The following is a 22,348-nucleotide window of genomic DNA, read 5'->3' as shown; positions in this document are numbered from 1 at the left end:
AGTAGTTGAAGAACAGAAAATAAAAGACTCGATATCTGAGACTGTCTTTCCTCTCAATGGGCAGTCATTTCATTTGCTCAAAATCTGTAGATTTTTTTCTATTGTTTTCAGATATTTAATTCTATGATGGAGAATGTTTTTGACTGATTTTATTAATTCTTAGGTACCCTGGGCACTTTAAGTATCGCAGAAATATATGTGATGTTCCGTAATCTCACACTATCAGAAATTGTCTTACAAATTTCATTATTGCACACACTTCAACTGTTGTGTCTGTGGTGTTCTATGCCCCTCAGTTCTGATAGAGTAAAGGCTTAAGCTCTATGGCCATGCCTTCTCTCTGTTCTTATGATGTCCACCCCCTTGATCCTTTTTTTCTGTGAGCTTAATTTATCATTATGACTTTGCTGTACTTTTTGCTCCACTGGGCTTTACATCCAACAATCATATTTTTTCATCTTTAAGAAGCATGTTTTCATTTGCACTGTTGATCATCATTGCTTGATGATATCTGATAAACACAATTCCTTTCTGCTTCTTCTCTTTCTCACAGCAAGTCTATTCTACAGGAAGACATTTGTTCTAACACTGAAGTTTTATTGTATGTGTGTTGATCTACAGTGTCTTATCATACGTTCAAATAATACTTCTCATTGCCCATCAATATGGATAGACTTTCCCCCTGTCTTATCTATTGCACACACAAGTAAAGTTAGAGGAAGTTAAAATAATTATTTGTGCTTTTTAAAAACCTATTTATTTTGTTTGTGTAGCAGGCAGAGGACAACTTTTGAGAGTTCATTCTCCCCTTCTACCATGTGTGTCACAGGAATCAAACTCAGATCATCAGGCTTGGTGGAGAGCACCTTCCTTCAGCTGCTAAACCATCTTACTGGGCCTGGTTTGAATTTTTAGATGCACTGTTCTTAGCAACATGAGTGACTTTCAAGACATCTCCGTCATCATCCTCCAGTAATATCTTTATTACCTACCCTCTTAAATAGAACCATTACTATAGAACCATTATCACCAGCAGTCTATGGAGGGCCTACTCCTTGCCAGAAGTAAAGGCAGTGATGAGCCAGATAAAGTCTTCCTCTGTCCTCAGTGGCTTAGAAGTCTGGGGGGTAGCATAGCTATAAATAGTATAGGGACAATTGCCTTAAGAGGAGGAACTATCAGACCAAAGATGAAGAAGACCCCACCTCTGTATTTGAAGTATGGGGGAATGTGTAAAACATTCTGTAAAACCTAAAAGACGTTAATCTGTAGTCACCCTGAGCTCCAGTTTTTCCCGGTGTCATGCGGAACTAATGGGTAAAAGCTCCCTCAATGGTAAGGAGACAGATACCAGGAGAAAATGGCAGTAACTTATTACTCAAAAAGTAAGTCATACAGATTAGAGGGCAGAGAGGGAAGCCTCTGGAGAAGCCAAATGTGTGTAGAAAATGGACAGGGGGAGACAGAATGGAAGGTGTTAAGACCTCTGAACCAGGGAACAATGGCCGTAGAGGGAAAGAAGTCCTTGGCGATCAAGGGGGTGTGTGTAAATTTTATCTCAAGTGTAAAGAGCAAGGAAAGAGGATTTGACCAGGTAAGAGACTGAGGGCTAAAATAAGCAGAGTGCCCCAGTCTCTGACACAGCCTGTGAAACACTTATAAACTGAGAGCCAGAAGACCAGTGTGGAGATATAATGGTGCATGGTACAATGCAGGTAGAGATACATTGGCAGGTTTCAGGGGGTCTAAGGAATAAAAGGCAGTCACTTCCTCCCAGCCATCCTTCAACTCAGTGTTCCACCCACCTGAGCTAGCACAGACACACAGGCAACAACAACAACAACAACAAAATGCTCATTTATGCTGTAGTTATCTGTTGTGCATGACAAGAGATTGAAAATGGCAACATTGAAGGTGACAATGCCTGTTACAGGCAGAGGGATGACAAAACACAACTAATGATTAGGTAAGAATTATTGATTCATGTAAAACGTCCACACAATAAAATGGGATTCAAATTCTCCAAGTCTAATGCAGTGGCCAAGGAAGCCTGTATCAAAGCATTTGGGAGGCTGAGGCAGGAAGATTGCGAGCTTTGCCATACAATGAGACAGTGTTTTAAAACTAAACCAAAATCAAACAAAATTTATCCCCTCCAAATTACTTTACTGCTTCAAAGGTAAAAGTTAAGATGTAGCAGACAAATCTAGCAGACACCACCTAAATAAGCCACATGAGAAAAGTCTGAATTGCCAAGAAGGGGCAAATGGACATCTTGTACCTCTGGAGGAGAACATCAGGTCACTGTAGTGTTTTCTGCCAGAACCGCAAATGAGGGACATTCCACAAAATAACTTGCTGGTATAAAGTATGGGGGGGGGAGGGGGAGATAAAACCCTTGAGGAAACATTAAGACCAGATCTGAAGATCTGACTATATTCTGGAACCTATCCTGAGAAACTAGTAAAATTTCAATAGCACTGTATAGCAAATGTCCTGGGTTTTGTTTATTTGTGGGTTTGGAGTTTTTTGTTTGTTTGTGTTGCTTTGTCTTTTGTTTTTGTTTCTTTCAGAGAATCTTGCTATTATGGAACCCAAGTGGAGATACTGAAATGAGGGGAAAGTAGTGATTTACAGCAACAATAATCACCTCATACAGCTCCGTGGGGTACCTAACAAGCTTGACTGCTTCATCTGTCTCCATTCATGTGGCTATAGGTCCTACACACCCAGTACTTGAGCTAGTGGCTCACAATTCTCCAGCATGAGCTCCTCCCCCTGGGGACCCTGGAGGACCCCAATCATGATGTTCCCTGGCCATACTCCATGAGGATGAAAAGCTGCAAGCCTCTGGAATACACATGTCATTTCTTTTTCCTTTCTTTCTTTCTTTCTTTCTTTCTTTCTTTCTTTCTTTCTTTCTTCCTTTTTCTTTTCAATATTGTGATGGACAAGCTCTTCCAAGGCCAGCCCAGACCCATAGGGTAGGGGAGAGAACTCTCCTTTTGGTTCAAGGATCACTGAAGAATAGTGACCATATTTAATTCACCAAGTATGCTCCTTGCTGGCCCTTCCCCTCTGATGTCTCCTTATACATTAGAATATTTTTTAAATCGAATAGTCATGGAAGTAGTTCATTTGCAAGAGGGTTTGGTAGAAGACTTCTTTTCAAACTAATTGCAAAATATCTTTATATTAATATGCAGCACATTTCTCTTATCTCCTTGTATAAATGTACACTTTCTTAATGAATTTGGTTTTATGAATCTTTTGATAAGGCTATTTACCACTTACAGATACTGTTCTGCTCATGGTTTGGAAACTTGTTCCCTACTCCATAACATTTAGGGGAAGGATATGTCAAAATTCATTCAATTATGAGGGTTTTGGCCTCGAGGGTAGATTGTTTTAATTACAGAATTGACTTTGTTTTTAAAATGGAGTTCATGCCTCACTCTTGCCCTTTGTTTTGCTTGTCTTCAGTACGAAAGGACTCAGTCAAAAGTAAGCAGTGTGCTCTGCATGATGCGTCCTCCAGTGCCAGGACTTTATCACAGACCCCATCTCATGTATTCAGAGACACAACATGGTGTACTAAGATATGCCACTTATGGAATGTCCATTGGCTTTGAGATTCCACTATAAATGCCTCATGTCACACTTTCTCAGGAATATGATATATATATATATATATATATATAATTTTTTTCTCCAAGTCTGCAAATGTTCTTTTTGTCCTGTTAAGTTTTATTCAAGGGGAAAATGTAATGTAGTTAAATTTATCAACATTTTCTTCCACAGTTGGTGCTTTTCCATTGCATCTAAAACATCTTTGCCTAATCTGAAGTTTTAAAGGTTTTTCCCTATTGCTTCTTTAAGTTTTAAGCTCTAGATAGTAAATGGCGGTCTATGGTGTATTCTCATAGTTTTATACACAACTTGTATGAATTATATTTAATTTATCCATACATACATTTTCGATTGTGTTAGTGTCTTTGTCAAAAGGACTACTGAGCTTATCCTCCTGAACTGTGTAACTGTGCGTTGGGACAGTGATATGCAAGTGTTCGCTGGGCAGTGCTAAAAATGTTCCCATTCCCCCTGACACCAGGCCTTGAGTTTCCACCTGACCTGAAACAGTAGTCAAGTAAGTAGGCCCTGTCACAGAGACAAGCTGACCATGGGACTCACTAGGCCTACTTTGGTTACTGTTTGACATTTTGTGTAAAAAAGAGAAAAGAGAGAGACAGAGACAAAGACAGAGAGACAGAGGCAGTGACAGAGACAGAGACATAGAGAAAGAAATTATTTTATAACCTCTGATGCTTGGTCTAGTATTCCAATAGACAGACAGAGGGACAGAAGGGAGAAAAGAAGGATGGATAGATGGATGAATAAATGAATCAAAAAGTGGTCAGAGAGATAGGTGGGCTGATGTATGGTGAGAGGAATTGTAGAAGGATGGGTGTGTGAAAGGAGGAAGGAGGGGGGTAGAAGGGTGGCCAGAAGAGGCTGGTTGGGGAAAGGAGGGTGACGGAAGCACAGTTGCAGAGACATGAATCTCATCTCTCCTCACAGACCTGATGCTCAGGTCTGGCCTCCCACAGGGAGTTTCCTGGTCCCCCTGGTCATGCTCATTGTAGAAGGGATGCTGCTCTTGTACCTGGAGCTGGCTGTGGGGCAGCGCATGCAGCAAGGTGCCCCTACCTCAGTGGTGTCGGTATGTGGGACCCTTCTCAGTTCCTCTGACAGAGATTTTGTGGGTTTCTGAGCATCACTGGTATGCATGGGCTGGACCTGTGACTGGATGAACCAACTCCCAAAGAGGGCTACCATGGAGCTCGGGCAGAGAGGGCCCTGGATTCTGACCCTCACATGGTACCCCATCCCACCCCCAATGAAACTTCCACCTTAGGGGCATTTCCACTCTGGACCTCAGCTTGATATTCTCTGACTGGCTGAACATAGCATTCATTTCGTCCCAGCTACCTATCCTCTGGGGATGTACACAAATGCCACCCCCTGCTTAATGTGCGCCTGGTGCTGAACATGGCATGCACGAGTGTGAGGTCATTTCATCTTCACCACACCACTTAGGGGCGTTGGGGCATCATAGTGATACCTGGATGCACAAGCCAAGCATCTATGTGAACATACCAGGTGTGGCCTACTGCACTCTTCCAGAGTGACCTTCAGTCACTGTCCCCTGGCACCTCCAGGATGTGATTCTCCCTAGTTTGTAAAAGACCAGGATCTAGAGCCATCAGAGTTCATACATGTTCTGTGTACTTTTCATGTCCAAGAAAGGGAAGCAGACAGGAAGCCTGAGCCATTGTTTAGGAATGAGGAAGGGTCCACCTGATGTGACCTCTTGCATCTTTGGAAGAAATATGTCCGGGGTATTAGAACTCATCATCTTCAAACTGCCTCCTCATGATGAAGAGCTATGAAGGCCATCAGAGTGTGCTGAGGCAGCAATGTATGCTGTATATTGGAAAACAGGGGAGGCTGCCTGGCCCCTTGGGCACTGACATGCACTTACTGGCCTGAGTTCCCAGTGGAGTGGGAGGAGTTGCTCTGTAATGCTATTGATACCTGTATAGTCTGCCACATGCAAAGTCAACAACTTACAACTCTTCTGGTTATGTGTGAGATGACAAAGGCTGACAACACTCCCAAGTAAACTCACTTTAGAGCAACCTAATGGCAAACTCTCACTTCTCACAGTGATACCCACTGTGGGACCTCATAGATCAGACCAGGCTGGGGGTAAGTGTTGTCTGTCTGTCACACTCCTGCCACATGGATGGGGCTGGCTCCAGGAACTCGACCACCAAAAGGAGCAAGTTCACATCAGGCATGTAGTTGGCCCTTCTCCATAGCTCTGCTGGGTAGTTTTGGGAAAGCTCTGAGTTTTAGTTTGCTCTTTGGAAGGAGGATATTGCTTTTGTGTGAACTAACTGCACACAAAATACTGAGCCCAGGACCTGACACTTAGATGTCAAAAAACCAATACTGATCTACCATCTCAGATGATCAGAGTTGAGGGGTAGTAATTCCCAAGAAGATGTCATAGGTGTGGTATCAGGTCTAATGAAAGCCTAAAGGAAGAGTGTTCTTGTTTGGGGATGTCACCATAGTTGTGTCATTCAAGTCCCACTGGTTAAATTACACACATCTGATCTTCAGCATGGCCCTCTGCTTTGCTCACAGGTGTTGCTAGTGTGGTGGTCTCCTCCTTCCTCTCAATGTACTACAACGTCATCAATGCCTGGGGCTTCTGGTATCTCTTCCACTCCTTCCAGGTAAGCCAACCTCTGGCCAGAGCAAAAGCAAAAAGTGTAGAAAATGCAGGGCCAATCACCAAGTGGGGAGCTGATAGAGGATGAGAACGCCAGCCTGTGGGAACCCTCTCAGTGAGGGGGAGCGTGATGGGAGCCACAAGCCAAGCAGGGATGACAGAATCTCGATCCACTACTTGTCACAATATAAGCCAAACTATGCACTGTGTGTGTGTGCGTGCGCATGCGTGTGTGTTTGCATGTGCGTACACACATGTGCACACTCATTTCTGAGGAGCAGGTCCACAGCACTCATTGGAATATCTACAGGAATATTTTCAATGACAAGCATTTTAAACAGTGCATTATCTAAATTCTTGTTACTGATATTCTGGAAGGGTCTAGGCTTTGTGGAAAATAAATAAATGCCACAATTCCACACTGAGCGCTGGAATGTTCCTCTCCACCAGTCATATTCTATCCCACCCCACCCCCATCTTCATCCTTTTACTCTCAGAGACTCTAATCCCACTGCCTCCATATCAGCCTCTTTCCAGATGGAAAAAGAAGAGAAGGACCCAGGAATTACTACTCTAATATCCATGCATTCCATACTTCACAAAAATTCCCCCCCCTTACCTCTGCAGTAAATCCTCTCCCCAAGGTCATAGGATAATGACACAGCAGACCTTCACTTGGACGTCTATGGGCCATGCAGGTCCCCGGAACATATAAATCTACACTGGCATGGCCATATACACGACATAAGAGCTTTTGTTCAATCCCACGAGCTACAAGTGACTCTACAGGACTCTACTTTATGGGAGGGTGTCGGTCCTTCTTAGCGGGTACCTTTAGCCAAGCAAATGTAAGGACCCTATCTTTACCTTCTGATGCAGATGAAGGGAGAAGAAAACTGAAAATCTCTCAGTTGTTCCATGCCCTAGAGCTTCTTCATGTAGCATGTTCATTGGCAGGAATATTAAAAAACAAAAAATAAAAAACAAAAACAAACAAACAAAAAAAAAAAAAAACCTGAAGTCAAGCTCATCTCAAGCAAAGGACCCCAGAGGTATCCTCAGATTTGCAGCCAAATATGTGAAACAGTGTGAGTTAGAGTGGCCTCAGCAGAGGGCCCAGAGAATGTCGGCTAGGCAACTGAGCTTAGAGGGCTTCTGTTTCTTAGCTGGGACCTGCTGCTGGTTCCATCAGATACCACAGTGTCTCCCTCCTGTGGCCTGTCCATCCAAATGGGCTCACTGTTCAAGATTCTAACTCAAGTACGTTCACAGCTTTTTTTAAAATTGTTTTTAAAGTTTATCTTATTTATTTTATGTATATGGGTGTTTCACCTGAATGTCTATGTACAACATGCATGCCTGGTGCCTGCAGAGGCCAGGAGAGCGTGTCAAATTCCCTGGGACTAGAGTTACAGAAGGGGAGCCATCCTATGGTTACTGGGACTCTAACCTGGGGAAAAACAGCCAGTACCCTTAACTAGTGAGCCATCTCTCCAGCCCTACAACTGGTTTTGAACAGGGTAGCTACAAGGATCTGGAAAGACTAGGCCAGGAAGCCTCTGATCCACTGTACTCTGTTGTTTCGCGCAAGCCAGGCTAGCCCATATTTTCAGGGACAAGGTGTGAAGCCTCCTGTCAAAGATGCTTCCTATCATCCCACCAAGCCCTTGGCCTTTCCCTTGACTCTCTGTTGATTCTCACTTCATTCCAAAGGATCCCCTGCCGTGGTCTGTCTGCCCACTGAATGGTAACCGCACAGGCTACTACGAGGAGTATGAAAAGGCTTCGGCAATGCAGTACTTCTGGTGCAGGAAAACACTCAACATCTCACCATCCATCCAGGAGAATGGAGGAGTGCAGTGGGAGCCAGCACTGTGCCTCATCCTGGCCTGGCTGATGGTGTATCTGTGCATCCTGAGGGGCACTGAGTCAACCAGCAAGGTGTGCTAGGGAGTGTCATGGGGACTGAATCTGGTCCATGCTAGGAGCTGTCTCTTGCTGTCCAGAGTAGAGGCTCAGTGGGTCAGAAGGCATGGATGGTGTTATTGGCATGTCCCTGTACTAGCTGACAGTGGAGGGTGTCAGAAGTGATTAAAGTTGTAGCACTGAATCTGAAATGACAGGCCCCAGCCAGTTCTCACACTCACCTGTACCAGGTCATTTCATGGAGATATTCAAACACCCTGCTATTCAGTCCTTCCACCTCAAATGCCAGAGCTATTATTCTGTGGAGGGAACCTCAACATCAGACTAGCCAGCCTCTGGGGACTTTATTGTGTACTTGGATTTGGGGTCCCATTTCAAAGTGTTTTCAGGAAATCAATACTACCCAGAACTGTTGGGTTCTCCCTTGGTTTTTTGTTTTGTTTTGTTTTGTTTTGTTCTGTTGTGTGGTATGGGGTTTTAGTTCTTGTTTTGGCTTTTATTTTTAAAGTGTCTCCTTATGTACTTCAGGCTGGCATGAAACTGGCTGAACGGCCCAAGTTGGCCTCAAACTCAGTGATCCTCCTGACTCAGCCTTCTGAGTGTTGGGATTTTAGGCCACAGATATGCCAAAATACCCAGCAAAGGCCTTTATTTGCCTAAGCTCGTTCTTTCTGTTGAAATGCCCAGGTTTCCATTCATCCTAGGGCTGGAGTATCTGCTGTATTTCCATCACCCATACCTGTTTCAAGCTGGGGTGAATGCTCCATACTCAGCTATTCAGCAAAGCAAATCCATAGTTGATCACGGTGTCTTATTCTTGTAACAGCCCCTCAGAGTAGATACATGAGGTCACTCCCAAAAGGCTTAGATAGGCAAAGTATTCTTCACAAAATCACAGCCAGGGACTGCACACTCAGGACATAGACCAGATTTACTCCAAGCTCTTCCCATCCTATTGGTGAAATGCAGCATGAATGTTCTCTTAACATCTTTTGTGACTTAGTCATTTACAATTTGTCTTCTTCTGAGAATCCCATGAGACCCCTAGATCTCACCTCTTCTGATCACCTGCCTGCCTTCTCCAGTACTGACATGTTTGTTTGCTTTTGTTCTTTCATGAGGCATCAAGCTTAGAACAACATATGTCATTGAGACCCTAACCCTAACCCTAACCCTAACCCTTACCCTAACCCTAACCCTAACCCAAACCCTAACCCTAACCCTAACCCTAACCCTAACCCTAACCCAGATATTGCATGACAACACCAATGTTGTGCTTGGCGTGACATTTCACATTGTTTTCTAAGTCCCCATAGTGGCCAGCCCCACATAGTCGCCTTAGCCCCACAGCACTTTGCCTCACAGCAGAGCAGAAGAATCAGGGTGTTCTTTCTCAGCTGAGCTCAGACCTTGCAGCATCTTCTCTGTCCCAACCTAGACCAAGCATGATCCAAAAGATCTAAGGGCGATGTCTGTACCCTTGAATATTAAAGCAGTCCTTTCCTCTCCAGGCCTCTTATAGTTGTGAAAATAAGTAGAGTCTGGACATTATTCTCCTCTGAAGTTTTACTTACTGGTCAGTGTTATTTCTCCTGATAGGTTAAGCTAAAGCTAGAACACATGTCCAGCCATCCTTCCCACAAGAAAAAGAAGGAAGCCACTTTGTGAGGACTCTAGAAAGCCCATAAGAAACACGGACCACTGGCGGAGTAGGGGGGGAAGTCCAGAGCTTTCCCCAAATGTCTTCTAAGTGCCCAGTGTTATGGACCGGATCAGACCTCCACCATGCCCCTGAATTTCTTTCACATCACTGGCAAAAAGACTCTTATTCATTTGCATCTCACCTGGTTTGACATATTAGATATTTGGGTAAATTCACTAACCCCCTAAATGTGTAAGAAGCCATGGTAAACATATATCCCACTTTCTCAGTGTCCTTCTGACAGTCTTAGAAGTTCATGAAGTATGGTGCCATGCCAAGGAAGAAATGGAAGACTGAGATTAATTCAAGCATATCAAGATATGGGTCACTAGCTGGGTTTCTCAGAGGTGGATCCAACCTAAAAGAAGATTGATAAAACAAAACCAACCTTGTGAAAAGTTTTGTTTCGTTTTGTTTTTTGTCTATGAATCTAGGCAAAATCCCTTACAGTTTTATGCCCATGATACATTGTTTTTAAATTTTATTTATTAACATAATATCCGTGTATGCTTATGAAGGGCCTGATGCTTTGATACAAGTATGAAACACATAGCAGCTAGACCAATGCCACTAACATTTCCTTCTCCTCATACATGAATTATATATACATTTTTTTACTCTTCTAGTTATTTTTATGTATCATGGATTCTTGTAGATTAGAGTTACCTACAGTGCTGGGCAAAGAAGCAATGATTTCTGCTTCTAATTCCTGTATTTTGGTGACTCTTGTGTAACCTCTGTCTTCCCTCGCTGCCTTTCCCATCTTCTTGGAGGTTCATTTACCACTTTCTACAAATGAGTGCAAAAATGCATTATTTGTCTATGATTTGTTTTATTTACCATGATGCCTGAACTTGTCTATACCTTTACATGTGACAAGATTTCATTCTTTTTATGGCTAAGTAGTATTCCTTTGTGGATACATACCATGTGATTTCTATATGTTCACTTTCCATGGATGGTTTTATATCCTAGATTTTTTAAAAGGAATATCACAGTAAAAATGAGAGTGCTGCTATATCCTTGAAACATGGCTTTTAAGATCCTTTTGCAATAATATCTAATTGTGGTTTTTATTTGTATTCCCTTGAAGATTAATGATGCTGAATTTTTGTTCATATATTTGCTGGCTATTTGTGTCTTAACTTTTTAGATGTATTTATTTTATTTGACACATATGAGTATTTTGCTTGCATGTGTATGTGTATGCCACATGTATGTCTGACGCTCGCAGGGATAAGAAGAGGGCTATGACAGTGGTTATGAGTTGCCACGTGGGTGCTGGAAACTGAACCCAGGTCCTCTGCAGGAACAGCAGGCGCTCTTAACCACTGAGCCAGCCCTGAAGTCCCCCTCATGTCTTTTTAAATAAATGTCTATGTAGCCCATTTCTTTGCCCATTTTTTAAGGTGGACTCTTTGCTCTCCAGTTGTTTGAGCTCTGAATAAAAAGAATTAAGGGAATGAGAGGTATTGGCAATAAAACTGTGAAAATATTAATGAAAGATGTCAAGATGACTCCAGGAAAGGAAAGATACTCTATGGAGCAGAAGATGTCCTAGTTAATTTTCTGTTCCTGTGAAGAGACACTATGTTCTATGTACTCTGTACTCTGTACTATGTTCTATGTACTCTGTACTATGCTTATCAAAAAGAAGAATTTAATTGAGACTTTGCTTACAGTTTCTTTGAGTCTATGATTGTGGCAGGAAGTGTGGCAGCAGGCAGGCAGGAAGAATGCCTGCTTATATCTAATCCACAGGCAAGAGGCAGAGGGAGGGGAAGGGTGAATGGAGAAGGAGGAGGAGGTAGGAGATGGGAGAAGAAAGAGAGAGATTGGGTTCAACCTGGGCCCCTCAGTGGCATACACACTCCCTTCAACAAGGCCACTTCTCCTAACCTTCTAAAATAGTTCTACCCACTGTGAACCAAGGGCTCAAATATATGAGCCTGTGGGGGCCATTCTCATTCAAACCATCACAGAGTTGGTATTATTATTATTATTATTATTATTATTATTATTATTATTAAAGTGTACATACTACCCAAGACAGTTTACAGATTCAGTTCAATCCTTACCAATAATAATATTCATAGAATCAGAAAAAAATCTTAAAATCTACATGACACTATTGAATAAAGGAACGAAACTGAAGTCATATTAATACCTGATTTTAAGTCTGTCTACAATGTGTCTGGTATTGGCTTGAGAAAAGACAAGGAGACAAGTAGAACATAGTAGAGTACCTGAAAACCACATATTTCTGTCAAAGACACCAAGAGAATACATTGGAAAGCCATCAAATCAATTGCTGATGCTAGATCCACATCTCACATGCTGTACAAAAGTCCAAAGTATGAAAAGTCTAAGGCGAAACACTTGAAGACTTAGATTTTTGTGTACCTATGTTTTGGGATAAGACCTGAAAACTTGCAACAAAGTAAAAACCAGTAGGATTACATCAAAGAAAGAACTTTCTGTGCAATAAAAGAAATAGTCAATATCATGAAGAAAATATTTAGGAACTCACACACACATTCACAGAGTAAGGGGGAGACTTAAATAAATAATATTGTTTTGTTAGCAGTTTTACTAAGTAATGACAATTTTAAAATAGTAAATACATAAAAACCAAATTTAATTATGGCATTTTAATACATAAGTATCATTGCTCCTTATTCTTATTCACCCCCTCTCTATCCTCCCTCTTTACCCCTTCTTTCTGGTATAATTTAGAGGGAAAATACATGTTTGAGGTGTAAGAATAGAGGAATTACTATAAAAGTGCAAAAAGAATAGTCATAAAAAGCTGCTCAAGTACGATGATTGTGGTTGATACATTGTTTATGAACTAATAAAGCAATGAAGATCACAGAAGCAAAGCATCTAGGCTACCAGAGAGCTCGGTCCTGTACCAGGGCTGGAGAGATATTATCCATAGCAAACTGGAGACTAATTGCCAAGACTAAATCCTTAATGCCCTGCTCCTATCTTATATATTAGTGCTGGGGTTTAAAGCTGTGAGCTCTGTTTCTCTTTTAGACTGATTCACTTCTCATGTAGCCCTGGATGGCCTTGTAAATCTAACATTAAGTATTTTTGGTTTTTATGTTTTCTTACTCTCTGTTGTTGACTGTGGCCTTCTCTTGTGGCTCACCTTTTAGTTAAACTCTGTAGGGATATGGAAGAGTGTTATCTCTCCCTCCATCTTTGTTCCAGGGGATTGGGTTTTGATTTAGGAACATGCTTTCTCTCATTCACCTAACTCTGTCAGATAATTTCCTTTGTGAATGTCTTTGCATATCTTCTGTTACATTGCTATTGTAAATAGTGTCTTTCTCCTTATTTCTACCGTTGTTTATGTTGGTGGCAGAAGAAACAAACATTTTTTTATGTTAGTCTTGTACCTTGAAATCTTGATGCATTTCCTAATGAATTCTCACAACTACAGATTGCTTCTGTTTACTCTATAAACTATCCTATAACCTGCGGATATGATTTAGCACATTTCTTTTCAGTGTCTGTATTTCAACCCTTTTTTATTGTGGTTTCACTATTATTACTGATTTTATTGGAGTCTCAGGCACAATTGTTCTCCTGTACTTTGAACACAGTGAAATTCCAAGTGTTAGGTGAACACTCTGACTAGTTCTTAGATTTACTATAAAGGCTTTTTCAGACTGCTTTTAGAGAATACTTTCAAGGCCAGGATAAAGGTTCCATGGCCTTTGCTTATTGGTTAGGTTAGGGAGTAGTTGGTTGGTTTTTTTTGTTTGTTTGTTTTGTTTTTTTTTTTGTTTTGTTTTGTTTTGTTTTGTTTTGTTTGGTGGGGTTTACCATTGTCCACAGAGAGATACAACACTTTCCTCCTTTTGCTTGTTGTTCTAGTTAGAGTAATAATTGCTATGACGAAAGGCCATGACCCAAAGCAAGTTGGGGAGGAAAGGGTTTATTTGGCTTACACCTCCATCAGGAACTCAAGGTAGATTCCTGTAGATAAGAACTGATGTAGAGGCCACGGAGGGTTGCTGCTTACTGGCTTGCTCATGGCATGATCAGCTTACGTTCTTTAAGAACTCAGCACCACCAGGCCAAGGATGGCACCAGCCACAATGGGCTGCTCCCCTCCTCATCACTAATTAAGAAAATGCCCTGCAACTTATGGAAGCATCTTCTCAGTTGTGGTCCCCTCCCTTTCAGATAACTCTAGTTTGTGTTAAGTTGACATAAAACTAACGAGCACCATTGTAAAGCTCTGAACCATGCCTACAGGATCTATAGCCTGACCCTCCATTCCTGCACAACACAGACACCAAGACGCTGACACCCAGGCTTCGAGATCTAGATCCCACTTGGGCATCTATGGCTCCTGTTCTAAGCTTTGGCATCCATTCAGTTCCCTTCTTTTGGTTCTGACACTTAGTTTTTCCTCGCTTTTTTTTTTTTTTTTTGAGATTGGCTTTATGTCCAAGATGTTATAATTACTGATTTTATTTTATTTTATAGTTTTAGAATTATTTCTTTCCCCTGCTCCTGCCATTCTCTCTCTCTCTCTCTCTCTCTCTCTCTCTCTCTCTCTCTCTCCTCTCTCTCTCTCTCAATTTCCTTTCCTTTCTAGTATATATTCTCTACTGTTTGAAATTTGGACTTTCATATCTCCTTCCAGGTGTGTGCCAGACCTGGTTCCCCTCTTCCATTTTAAACATTATCGTCATGCAGTTCAGTCCCTTTGAGCCTATAACTTTCTAAATACCGCAAACTTAGGATGCACAAGGCCCTGAGATCAGTCTCTGGCTCCAGGGATGGACACACACACACACAATTTTATTTGTAAATACTCTTTCTTGCATTCCAGCTATCTTTGGGAGAGAGGAACTAGCTTTAAAATACCTTCCTGTGGGGCTAAAGAGATGGTTCAGCAGTTAGAAAAGCTTGGTGTTCTTCCAGAAGACCGGAGTTTAGTTCCCAACACTCACATCAAGTACTTCAAAGTCAACTCCAGAGAATCTGATGTTTCCTTCTGGCCTTGTGGGCACCTGCACAGACATGGTACAAAAACATGTACATATACATATACATGTACATATACATATAACTAAATAAATCTTCTTTTAAAATATTGTTCTATAAGGCAAGTTTGTTTATCTGGGGGTGGAGAAGGATGTCTGCTCAAGACAGAGTTTCTCTGTGTAACACCCCTGGCTGTCCTAAAACTTGTTTTGTAGACCAGGCTAGCCTTGAACTCACATAGATCTGACCGTCTCTGCCTCCTGAGTTCTGGGATTAAAGGTTTGAGCCATCATGCCTGGAAAGGGCAAGTTCTAAGGATTATAAATTTTGTTAGATTTTGCTTCCATATAAACATATGTTTTTGGCCCCATTTGTTTTCTTTCTTTCATTCTGTATTTCTTATTTTTTATTTGTCTGCTTGTTTACTTGCTTGCTTCTTTTTGAGGCAGGCTTTTCTGTGTAGCCTAGACTCTCCTGGAACTTCCTCTGTAGAGCAGGCTGGCCTCAAACAGAGATCTGCCTGCCTCTGCTTCCCTGATTGCTGGTATTAAAGGCGTATTCTATCACTGCCTGTCAATGTATAACAGTCTTTTTAAACATTGTTTTATGTGTATTTTGTCTACATGAACCATGTGCATTCCCAGTGCCCATAGAAGTCGGAAAATGCTGTCAGATCTCTGGAATCAGAGTTAGCCACTCTGTAAGCCACTGTGGGTACTGGGAATTGAACCCAGGTCATTTGGCAGAGCAGACAATGAATGTTCTTTTCTCCTTGAAAATCTTCATTTAGATTTATGTTAATCTTTTCCCTCCTATTCCACAGGTCTTATAACTTTTTGATTGCATATTACACTATCCATGTCATCATTTCTTTGGGTTATCTTCTATGTTGTTAAAAGGGAATCTGAGGTAGTTTAATGAGAATGTCCCCATAAACTCACATGTTTAAATACTTGTTCCCTAGCTGGTAGAACGGTTTAGGAAGGATTAAGAGGTGTGGCCTTGTTGGAAGAGGTGTGTCTTCCTGCCTGCCTTCCTGCCTGACTGCTGCCTGCCTGCCTACCTGCTGCCTGCATGCCTGCCTGCCTGCCTGCCTGCTGCCTGCTGCTATGCTTTTCCTCATGATGATCATGGATTCTAACCTTCTGCAGCCCCAAATTAAACACTTTCTTTTTAATAAGAGGAAGACAAATGTTGGTACTAAGGGGTGGGTCATTGCTGTGACAGGAAGCTAGCCATGCTGCTTTTGGAAGGAATATGGAAAACCTGGGGAAATTGGATTAGGAAAGCTATTGACTGCTATAAGCAGGGCTGAATGGACATCCTAGTAAGAGCTTGGAGACAACAGTGCTAAGATCATTGAGGGTTATGGATGCTTAGCTCAAGAAACTTCAGAGGGCAACAAAATTAGTGACAGTGTTAGAAACCATTCTTGTGGTGCTTGGGGAAAAAAATGAGGATGCTTTCTGCCTGAGGGCAAATTGAAATAGTTGGACTAATTTTATAGGCAGAGGATATTTCAAAACAGCCTAATATTAACTCTGTTGCATGGTTATTAGTAATCACATTCATGCAGAGCTACCATAAAAAATAATAAGCAGGGCAAAAAGAAACACAAAATGTATAGTTTGAGGAGGGGAAAAAGCACCAAGAAATTTGATGTCTGTACTGAAAGAGATAAGGAGAGGCCTAGTGTGAAATGGAATAAAGGGGAGTGTTGTCTTTGGGTGAAGACCCCACACAGCTAACCCGAAAACTTGCATAAAGGAAATGCCTTTTGTATTTCTATAAAGCTGCAATGGGGGAAAATGTTATGCAAATATAATTCAAGAAGGGGAACAGGCTCCAACCAAAATGGCTGAACTTGGCTTCATTGGCCAGGTCATTCTGGCTTTAGATCCCTGAATGATACTGGAGTAAAGGAGTTGTGGAATCTTCCTCCGCAGTTAAGAAAAATCCTCTGAAGCGAGGTGTTTGGCATGGGAATCCCTTCAAGGAAACCAGAGAAGCTATATGTGAATTTATGAAAATGAAGCCTGGATTGCATTGGAGACCTCAAGATCTTGGAAATGTCAAAATCATAGACTTACCAAGAAGCTTGGGACCAAATCAAGAGAGAAAGACACATGTTGTAGCCAGCGGAACTTGAAGGGAAGAGCCATCTAAGCCCATTGGCAGCAGATTGGAGCTATAGGATTTGGAGTTTGCCCTCCTGAATTTCCATTTGCCTATTAGAAACAGATTAGAGATACAGGATTTGAAGATTGCCCCGCTGGATTTCTGTCATGCCTTGCTCCAGTATTTTCTAACTATATTACCATTCCTCCCTTTTGAAATGGTAATGTATATTCTATGCTGTTTTACATTGAAGTTTATAATTTACTTTTTGATTTTACAAGGAGTTATCATTAAAAGTTGCCTTGGGTCTCAGAAGAAACTTAAAATAGTGTTCACACCATGAAAGACTGTGGGGACTGTTAGAGTTGGACGAAAGTCATTTTGCATTATGATATGGCCACAAGCCTATAGCAGACAAGGTGTGGGGTGTGGTGGTTTGAATGAGAATGCCCCCCATATGTGCATATGTTTGAATACTTGCCCCCCCATTTGGTACAGTTCTTTGGGAAGGATTAAGAAGTGTGGCCTCATTGGAGGAGTTCTGATGCTGGCAGTGGGCCTGAGGTTTCAGAAGCCCAGGCCATTCCCAAATAGCTCCCTCTGGTTTCTGTTTGCAGAAAGGGATATAAGCGCTCATGGGCCAACACCATGCCTGCCTGCCAGCTGCCATGTCCTCACCATGATGGCCATGGACTCTAACCCTCTGTAACCTTGCACCCCAAATTAAACACTTTATTTTCTGTGGCCTTGGTCATGGCATTTTGTCACAACAGAAAAGTAAGACAGAATCACTTTCATAGATTTTAATTGGCTTGATTCTGTAGTTGGAAAACATACTGGGCAAAATGAAATTCAGAATGTTCTACCCTCACATGTGCAGGATATCAAAAGAAAAGAAAATTAAATATAGAAAGTGGAAATGAGGGGGCTGGAGAGATGGCTCAGTGGTTCAGGAAACTATCCGCTTTTCCAGAGGACATGGGTTCAATTCTCAGCACCCTGTAACTCAAGCTCTAAAGGATCTCTCTCTTTCTCTCTCTCTCTCTCTCTCTCTCTCTCTCTCTCTCTCTCTCGCTTGTTCGCTCTCTCTCTCTCACACACACACACACAAACACCACATGCATGCGAGCAAAACACCAATTCATATAAAATAAAATTTTAAAAAGAAAAATAGAAAAGAAGTATACAGAGTGCTCATTGGGTAAAACTTATATTTGCTTTCTTTGAACCTTGTTTTAAGCAGTTGGCTACCTGGCTCTTAGAGGCTGGCTGATGTGATTAGCTTAAGGTTCACAGTGTACAAAGACATCTTTAGGTCAAACTACATTCTATTGAACAGAATTACACTGAGAAATAACTCCCTGCCCACTAATTCTCTCTTCAACCATGTCTAATTCAATATTAACATTACAGTGACATTTTAAACCAATAATTATGTTAATCATTGAAAACACTATTTTTTTAAGTCATTGATTCCAATTGTCTACAATGTGGTGCTTTCGGTGGTAGTCATGGGCAGGAAAGTGAGTTCAGAGTACCCCAGTAGGGTGTATTTTAACACTGACATTGTTTAGAATTGATGGCTCCTGCTAATAATAGTGAAATAATTGTTGTGTGATATCTAATATTCACTTAAAATGTTCAGTGTCATGTTATCCTCATCTGCTCCTGAAGCCTACTATTCCCCCTTTGCTTATACCATTTAGCTTATTTCATTTTTTGTATCAGTCAATACAAAATTGTGTTGCTATAACCAAATACCTAACATGGTCATGAGTGAGGCACTTATTTTATTTCTGGATTGAAAGGCACAATCTAACATGGTGGAGAAGGATTGTACAATTCATGACAATAGACTCATGAGCCTAAGATTTTAACTATTGATGGACAAGGAAGCAAAGAACAGACAGGAAATGACAGCGGGCTATACAATCTCCAAGACACTTACCCAATGATCTACTTTCTCCAGTGAGAGCCCAGCTCTGAAAGTTATATGTGGTGATATATTACTTATAACTTATCAAAGCTTGCCTGAGGATTCAGAAAGCAAAGCCAGCCACAAGCTATAGAGGTCAGGCAATGGTGATACATACCTTTAATCCCAGAAACCATACTAGCTAGCCAGGCAGTATCCACATGCCTTTGGGTGGATTTCTGTGAGTTCGAGACCTCCCAGGGATACACTAGAGTGAATCAGTCTAAAAGATTTAACAGAGCTCATGCCTTTAATCCCTGCTCTAGAGAGGCATATGAAAGACAGGAATCCAGTGTCTCAGGCAGCATTGTGAGATTTAATCTCTAGCCACCCCGAGGATAGGCAGCAGTCTGAGGTTTGCTGGAGTCCTTGTGGAGACAGGATCGCCCCCTTTGGACTGAGGTAGATGTAAGACCTAGTGGCTCAGCTGCTTTGCTTCTCTGACCTCAGCTTGAAGCTTGAACCCCAATATCTGTCTCTGGGTTTTTATTTTTGGTGTTACAGTTACACACCTCGAAGAGTGCAGCAAGACAGGGAGGGTAGACATTCCACATCCGAACTATGGTGTTTCATTCTTGTCCCCTCTGACTCACATGTATATCTGGTGTCTTTTAATCATCAGCAGGCTGTTCAGGGCAGGGGACTGGCCTTCATCGTCTACACTGAGGCCATTAAAAACATGGAAGTGTCCCAGCTCTGGTCAGTTCTCTACATCTTCATGCTGCTGATGATGGGTTTTGGGAGCATGCTTGGAAACACAGCGGCCATCCTCACCCCTCTGACGGACAGCAAGGTCATCTCCAGCTACCTGCCCAAGGAGGCCATTTCAGATCAGGACACCAGGCAGTGGAGGCGGGGCATGGGAGAGTGGCGAAAGGCAAGACAATCAGTGGAAGGGTCTAATTAGGGGCCATGTGCTTCTAAGACAACTCCAGAAAGGCTGCAGGGGTGTAGCTGTGCTCCTGCTAGGGTAATACTCAGTTCCACTTGGGTAAGTTGTTCTAGGTGCTGTATGCACATGTAATGTGCACCACAGAGACCCATTTTTAATTTCAACATCTTGCCACCCAGCCAGGATCATGAGAACCCTCCTGTGCCTCTGATGGCTCTATGTCCAGGATAGATAATGTCACATCTGATCACATGTCCTAGCTATCATGTGGGAAGTGTCCTCTTCCCCACTCCTCGAAGCCTGATAGCCTTGGTTTTTTTTTTTTTTTTTCGAAATTGGGTCTCTGTGGTCCACAGTACAAATGCATGTAGCTCCCAATCCAGCACTTAATCCTCTCCTGAGGGAGCCTCCCAGTGGCTGATATTGTATGGTATGGCAGTGGGAAGGGCTACTATGAATTCAGAGGCACCATGGAAAGCCTTAGGAAGTCAGAAGAAAACCTGGAAAGAGTCAAATATTGACTCTGCCATGTTGTGCAGTTATCTGACAACACTAAGCCCTGGCACCCCCAGTATATAAGGGATCTCTGACTACTACCTTGGAGGCTTAATCTGCTCTGGTACATGACCAGAGCCTGGCATGTGAGAGCATCTATGTAAATTGTAGTTTCTTCCCAAACCAATCCTTATCTAGGGCCCCACACCACATTTAAGTCCACTTCTCACAGTCTCAGAGGCTATCTTTAGCATTCCAAGACTTCCAGCCATTATGATAGAATATATCCATGATGAGAAGGCAGAGGGTGGTCTTGAGTTTAAGCCTAGCAGCTTTGTTCCTGCTCTAACTCTGCCTGCTCTCCCATGCCAAGGCCAGGCCCTTCCAAGCACATAGTGACCATCTCTAGGAGGCAGTAGAGTATACACGGAACCATCACTGATGGACAGAGTGGGAGGGCAGAGGGAATCTCACCCTAGCCCTGTGGACTGAGAGGACTGGCACCCCCTCCCCCACCTTCTCTGGGAACTAACCTCTGGTCCACACCCGGGACCTCTGAAGGCCAACACCGGGGAGATGATGTCTCATGACCAGTTCTTCATTGGTCATCCTCAGGCAGCCTCAGCCCTTTTCCCTTTACCTCAATAGCTCCCCCAGAGAGGATCAGATGGGTTGGGGTCACATTCAAACATCAAACCAGAACAGCATCTTCCCAAGGGCAGAAGGTATGCAAACTAGAGTCCCTCTCTCCAGAGCATGAATAAATCTGTCTCTCTCTGTGCTCCCAACAGATTTGAAAGTGACCTTCAGGCCATGACTTGCCGCTCCCTCAACTGGTACTGGAAGGCCATGTGGGCGTTTGTGAGTCCAGTACTCATCATCAGCCTCATGTCTTCTACCTGAGTGACTATATCCTCACAGGGACACTGCAGTACCAAGCCTGGGATGGCACTCAGGTACCCGATGTTCCTGCAGGGCTGGGGAATAAGGCAGAGACCACACAGTCACTCAGAACACAGGGGACTATTGCTGTGCTGTGAGCTATTTCACAGATGCTCAATTTAGCACAGCAGAAGTGGGCTGTGAGTTTTTAACTATGATGCATGGAGAGAGCAAGAGATGCCCCAAAGCATCGCAGTGGGCCTTTCCCTAGAAGTACCAGTATCCTCTGGTGTGCCACACTGTACATATTTATACAGAACGTTTCTACCACCACAGAAACCATTAGTCTGTGCTGAAGGTTACATAACATTTAGGGCTCTAGAATAAGGTACTAGAAAAATTGTTTCTATGGCATTCCTGGATAGGCTTCACACACATTCTCTCACATATGCTCGCAAAGGTCAGAATTACCTTTCTTCGTGGTTTCTCTGAATTGCAGGGTAGTAGACACCACAGTCTTCACTCTTTAGCCTCTTCCCCTTCATAGAAGGCTTGGGTGAACAGTTCTCTTGGACTTGATAGGAGGGACCTTCCCCTGATGCTCAATCTCTTCTCCCAGGGGCAGCTGGTGACCAAGGATTACCCCCCACATGCACCAGCTGTCATCGGTTTGCTGGTGGCTTCATCTACCATGTGCATCACCCTGCTGGCCCTGGGGATTTTCATCTGGAATTGCCTCAAGAGGGGAGGTTCATCCCCAGTGGTCTAAGAATGGACCTCCCAGGGACGGAAGTCAGCCACTATCTGTTTCACAGTTGCTGCCTGCTGGTGGGGACACCTTGGCTGGAGTGCTGGTCTGGGACCTCCTGAATCTGTAAAGAGGATTAGGGAGCTTAGAAAAGAAGACTACCTTGGGGAGGGGACCACATCCCTTAGAAGACTCCCTCCATTATTTGCCATCTGAAGACTACAACTTGTAGCCTTCTTGTCGTCAGCGGTTAAGGCCAGTACTGAAGATCATTGTCACCTAGACTCTAGGGAAGTCCT

General features: G+C 42.7%; 1 pseudogene; it reads left to right on the top strand.

The window, feature by feature from the left end:
* Nucleotides 1-4,555: 4,555 nt before the first annotated feature.
* LOC127214661 (sodium- and chloride-dependent transporter XTRP3-like) lies at nucleotides 4,556-22,144 on the top strand (annotated as a pseudogene).
* Nucleotides 22,145-22,348: the final 204 nt, after the last annotated feature.

Source organism: Phodopus roborovskii, unplaced genomic scaffold (assembly GCF_943737965.1).
Source record: "Phodopus roborovskii unplaced genomic scaffold, PHOROB, whole genome shotgun sequence".
NCBI classification, from domain to species: Eukaryota; Metazoa; Chordata; class Mammalia; order Rodentia; family Cricetidae; genus Phodopus; species Phodopus roborovskii.
The sequence above is the reverse complement of the archived record's forward strand: the minus strand, read 5'-3'. Positions and strand labels throughout refer to the sequence as shown.